The 6,242-nt window shown below is 40.9% G+C and overlaps 1 long non-coding RNA gene across 1 annotated transcript; it reads right to left on the bottom strand.

The window, feature by feature from the left end:
- Positions 1–956: 956 nt before the first annotated feature.
- On the bottom strand, positions 957–4,579 carry LOC124990190 (uncharacterized). Its single transcript, XR_007109716.1, has 4 exons — positions 4,509–4,579; positions 3,360–3,411; positions 2,421–2,505; positions 957–1,438 (listed from the first exon to the last, which is right to left on the bottom strand). It is a non-coding gene; the product is annotated as an uncharacterized LOC124990190 (long non-coding RNA).
- Positions 4,580–6,242: the final 1,663 nt, after the last annotated feature.

Raw genomic sequence — 6,242 nt, 5'->3', positions numbered from 1 at the left:
AGGGAAACATTTCAAAAGAAATTAAGAAAGAGATGGTAAAAAATTGGGGAGAAAAAAATGATTGAGGTCTCAGAAAGAACACAAAGCAAAGATACAAAGCCCAATCTTAAAAAATGTAATTCAGATTTTTCTGGAAACAAAACAGTGCTTTGGAATTGTTTCTTCAAGAGAATTCTGAGCACTGACTTGAAATGATGAAGGCCAAGTGATATTCTAGTAAAATTCTTAGCTTTAAAGAAAAAGAGAAATCCCTCAGGGTATCTAGAATGAAAGTGCAAATGACATAGAAGAAAATGAAAAGCAGAATATCTTTACTCTTTCAGAGAGAACCCAGCTTTACCTGAAGGAAACAGAGCAACACACTGAAGATCTTTAAGAAAAGACATGGGTCGCCGTGGATTTGATAACAGATGCACTGATTTTTTAGGAATAAAGGCCCTGACATCCCAGGTGTCATGGAAGACCTGGGGTGATAATTTTCCCAAGTTCCCTTCCAGAGGGACAAACAGAATTCAGGGAACAAAATCCCTAGAGGGACGCTGAAACAAGGACAGCTGGGAAGTGCTAAATCAGAAGTTACTATGTAAGAAAAATATGAGGGGGGGGAGGCAGGGAGTGATCGTGGTGGGGGGCCCCTCGGGGGACTGCTTTGTGATTCATCAATATCCACCTCTCTGTTTTCCCTGTAATGTGTTTCTTTTACAGAAAAGGTTTTAAAAGCAACGGATACCAAGCAAATATTTAATACAAAACATCCAACATTAAATAGAGGATCAATATATGTACAAAGTGAACCTAAATGTGTACAATCATATGCTCCTCCTCTGTGGCCTGGTGTCCAGACACTGCACAATCCCCTCTTCTGAACCCTAGGACCCTGGGGAAGACACCTAGGCAAGGGAGGAAGTGCTCACTGGGGAGGGTGTGGAAAACCAGAAGGCTCCTTAGGCCCTGCAAGGTAACCCTGGTACCTGCCTGGTGCCCTCTGCCGAGTGTGCTGTCCGTATGCTACTTAATCACAGATAGGCTTGCAGGGTGCAGTGTCCCCTAGCTAATGCCAGGGCTTTTGCAGAGCCCACAGGATGCACAGGAGAAGCCCTACCCTGATTGCCTCCTCTTCACCCTTTCCCCAGAGACCTGAAAAGGGAGTCAAGCCCACCCAATTATCTAGTATACATGAATGTCCTCCAGGACTGAGTTTCCCTGGACATTTGTCTTAGCAGCCCTTCAGGGGCTACTCCCCTGGACAGTGAACCTGAAGCAGAGGAAAGGGACTCTCTAGGATGCTGGAGTGAACACAGCTGGGTTCCCTGAGCGTCAGCAGGTCTGATGAAATAGGGTGGTGCCAAGATCTTGCCCCTCCAGCGCTGCCCTCTGTAGACCCCATCCTCAGACTGCTTCTTGGATCAGATGCCCATGCAGGAGACTTGAGTCCAATCTCCACACCAAAAAGAGAAAAAGAAAAAGAAAATCGCTATGCTTGATCTAAAAACTATAAATTTTGTGGTTTTCGCAATTCTTGTCTAGCAATTCTGACTGGATAAGGTTACAGAAAATTTTGCTTTTTGAAACACCATGAAGCCAGCTATATCTGTATTTTTTAATTTACGAAACATAAATAACTTGCCATCAGAATAGATTAATTACTGTAATTCTTTCTGAGTTTGTGTGTTTTTCACATTTGACATACATACCGAACACCCTCTATATAACCTCAGTTTCAGAAATGGTGCAATAAAGGGCAAACCCCCATGCAACTCCTCAGAGACTGAGGGACCCTGAGAATTTGAGCTATTTACTCCCAGCCAGGTTTGCAGAGTGCAGTGTCCCCTAGCTGACGCCAGGATCTCTTCAGAGTCCACAGGGATGCACAGCTGGGCCAGCTGAACTCCCCTGCTTGCATGAGGAGGTCTACCCTACCTCTCTCCTCTTCACCCCATCCCCAGAGACCTGAAATGGGAGCATCAATTCCACAATATCCCACGACATCCATCCATGAGCTGGGTGCTCCCCATACTCCTTGGGCGTGGGACCCGTAGGGATAGGATGATGACCCACTCCAAGGGTACCTTCCACAAAGAACACAACAGAGTGAGCACATGGTGGCCCTATGGATACCTACAACCTCTCCTCGTTAAGACAGGCAGTGGAGGACTTGGCCTAAAAAATCTTAAGGACTTCCAAGGAATGAATATCCATCCATTCCCTGAGATGTGTTCTCAGGGCATCCTTCCTTTGCCTGCACTGATTTTAACCGTAAACTTATCTGCCCTTGTGTGGTGACATGCAGCGCTGGCCACTGCAGTGCTCTCCTTGGCTCTGCTTGCTTTCCTAAGTGCAACAGAGAATCTTAAGGAAGCAATGGAGAATATGTGCATTTATTTGACTTCTGCTACCCCACCCGCTCTCTCCACACTCACATTTCCTCTTTCTGTTCTTCTTCATCTTGTTTAACTTCCTTGATCCCTTTCTTCAATACAGGACAGGATTCACGGAACCAGATTCCTGGCAAAAGTATTTAATTTTTTAATTGATTTTGACAGAAGAAAAAAAAAAAAATCAATCATACATGTTTGGAGCCGGCCAGGGCAAGAGAACCCAGATGTGGGGTACCCAGAGCTCAGTCGTACTTCTACACCAGCTCATTGCCTGGCCATTCAGGGTTCCTCAGCATGGTGCAGAAACCAGGGCAAGGTTAAGAAAGAGGGTGAGGAGGCCTTAAGGGAGATTTAACGAACCAGGAGTTTGGAATTAGATAAGGAGTGGAGGTGAAGAAAGTGGCCAAGGATGTATTTCTCAACAATCAGATGGACCCAGAGGAATGTGAAGAAAGTCCAGAGGAAATAGTCTTTAATTTCCCCATACCCAGCAGTGTCTTTTGAACAAGGAGTGGACACAAGAGGACAGAACAAGTGTTGCCATAAGACCTGATAGTGCAGAGGGGAGAGTCGATTTCCTACCCAATATCCGGCACATGCAAGAAGAACTTAGTACATCCGAGGGAGTGCATCCCACTAGATTTCTTCCATTGTGATTCAACACCCAGAACCCAGATCAAAATCTCTTGTTTACAAATCCCAAGAGATGCTAACCAAGTGCTTTGATGTCTGGGAGAGGAAGAAATGGGACAGAGCAGGTCTTATGAGGAAGATTGTGTTTAGCTAGTAGAGTAAAAAAAGAGGTTACCAAGAGAATGCTTAAATCCAGTAGAATTACAAGCTCCTACTCCTACTCCTATGTCATTAAAATATGACAGAGAACATAAATTCCCTACTTCTTTTACATACATCCATGTCTCAGTCTCCAAATAAGTAGGCAGACCCCCTTTCTCCCAGGGAACTTTTCCTATTGGGCCCTACCTGCAGCCTTCGACTTCACTGCTCAAATCATATCATCTGTTGATGATCCAATCTGTAGAGACACAAACATGAGCAACGACATTTTTTGAGAATGTAACTCATCCATTTTTCTACTCCAGTTGAGGTCAGTTCTGTCCTCAGGGCATCAACATTGTGATCCATTCCTGCACTCAAACTTGCTTCTTGCACTTACAAGAGTCAAGAGACTGGATCATTTGACTCTTACATCTCCATCTAGGCAGTGGGAACAGTAAACTAACTTTCATAGTCAGCTTTAGTGAGATTTGAAAGAATTGATTTATCTAAAGTGTGTACTAGTGTTGGATTTTTTTTTTTAGAAAATTGACACTTGAGCTGTACATATAAGAAAATATTTTACACACATTTTCACAAGCACATTCACAATCACTACACATGGACTTGCTCTGAGATACCTCCCAATCCTTATGCATACATATCCACACCACCGAAATGATATAGCTGATTTAAGGACCATGGTAGATGGGCAAAACTCTTTAATGGATTATCAGTTTATTTCACCACCACACCCCACTCCTTTTTCCAACACTATTCTGGAATCAGGAGGGTTTTCTAGATAGACATAAAGAAAAGAAACCCCAACCTCCCAGTACTTAAGATTTTTTTTCCCTCAACATGTGTGAGAGTTAGGAAGATGTATGATTTTCATTTGCTGCAGAGTCCAGTTGCAATAACAGAAAAGGAGAGACTATGAGGATCAGATCATGTCAATTCCCATGGCCACAGGTTTATTTTTCACTAGAGATATTAGAAAATGGGATGAGAAGCAGTGATATAGTCAGAGTCTCCAAAGTAAAGCATAGAAAAGACACGAGCTTCTCATGGGAGATTTTGCAAGTACACTTTGATTGACACATACAAAATGCTTTTTCAACCAGGAAAAATGCTACTGAGGAAATTGCTTACTACTATTCAATAGGCAACAGATGCTGTCTGTCAGAGTGATAACCATCTCAAATCAGGCATCGGTTATTAATAGGCTTGCTGTTGAATTAAGTTTATAAGTCATCTATAATGTGCATGACCAAATTTTCAAGTCTGAATTTGAATGAAAAGGAAGTAACCAATGAAACATTTATGTCTTGGACAAGGAAGGGCAGTCAGTCTTACCTTGTGAATCGATGGGCCTCATCCTTTCCCTTGTCACATAGAATTGCCTCCGACAGGACCTCATGAGAATCTAGCAAAAGAACTATGTAAATCTCAGTACCTTGGTATTACTGAAGGAGTGCTCAGGGGAATTTCTAGTGTGGACAAGGGCTAGAATGGAAGAGGATTCTTGATTTACATTCAGTTGCTGCTGGAAAATAAGCTCTTAGAATGAGAAAGACTAGACAAGGAAAAAAATGAAATACAAACAAAAATGCTTAGAGAACTACAAGAAGAAATAGATTCATCCACTATTACAATGGAAGAGGTGAACACCCCTTTGTAAGTACTTGACACATCCATCAGGAAGAAAATAAGTGAGTATAGAGATGAGCCACATATCTGTTATGTGTCAAATTGTCAGTATGATGATGTATTGGAATAGGGTGAACTTCTTATTCAATATGACTACTGTTATCATAAGAATAGGAGAAAGATCCACAAGGAAAAATTGCCATGTGATGGGGAAGGCAGAAAATTAATTACTGTAGTTACAAGCCAAGAAAATCAAGAACGGCAACCAAATCAGCAGAATCTAGGAAATGACAAGGAAAGATTTTTCCTTGCACATTTCAGAGGGAGTATGGTCCTGTCTAAACCTTTATTTGGGATTTCCAGCCTTCGGAATGCTGAAACAATAAAATTTTAGTATTACAAGCCAACCAATCTGGTCCTTGGTCATGGCAATCCTAGGAAGCTAATAAAATTGCTATTAATCAACTAGAGTTAATTGACATTTGTATATCATGTGACAATGGGAGAATACACTTCTTTCACAATATCAGTGAAACATTCACTAATATAGATCATACAGGTGGAAGAATATTGCAGTTCAGGAGAATCAATAGTGCTACCCTGGCTCCCAAGTTCATTTTTATCAGTTCTGCAGCAACAAACTAAGAGGCATTAGAGGTTGAATTAATACTTGGACTACAGCAAGCCTATGTGGTGAAGCTGAGATAAACTGACAGCACAGAAAAAAGAAACCCCACAAAAAAGAGAAAGATTAATATATCTCAACAGATGTACAAGTCTAAGAGTTCTAAAACATGAGGAAACAGGCAAACAAGTCCCCCCCCAAAATTTACAAATCCTCCAAAAAGGAGTCCAAAGATATCTAAGGGGATGAAATTCCAGAGAAAGACTACAAAAGAAATGATTATTGAAATGATTAATGGGCTAAAAGAAAATCCAAAAAATGGATCAAGGGAGCAAATACAAGTGGTTAAAGACCATTTTAATAAAGAGCTGGAGATTCTGAAAACATACCAATGAAAACTTTAGGAAATGAAAGATACAATCAATCAAATACAAAATTCATTCAAAAGTATCACCAACATATTAGATTATGTAGGAAAAAAAAACTCGGGTCTTGAAGACAGAGTATAAAACTTGAACACTCAGTAAAGGGGGAAAAAAAGACCATGATCAGAATATACAAGAAGTCTGAGTCAATATTAAGAGACCAATTTAAGAGTCATTGGAATTGAAGAAGTGATGAAGATACAGTCAAAATGGCATCAAGACCATTTTGAATGAAAAAATAGCACACGATTTCCCAAATATGGTGGGATGAGATAGACATCCACATATAGGATGCATATAGAAGAGCAAATAGACAAGATAAGAAACTCTCACAAGGCATATCATAATCAAGAGAATAAGAATAGAAAATTAAAAGTTGCAAGAAAAAAA

This window comes from Sciurus carolinensis, chromosome 8 (genome assembly GCF_902686445.1).
Source record: "Sciurus carolinensis chromosome 8, mSciCar1.2, whole genome shotgun sequence".
NCBI classification, from domain to species: Eukaryota; Metazoa; Chordata; class Mammalia; order Rodentia; family Sciuridae; genus Sciurus; species Sciurus carolinensis.
Note: the sequence above shows the minus strand (reverse complement) of the source record. Positions and strands in the feature narration are given on the sequence as shown.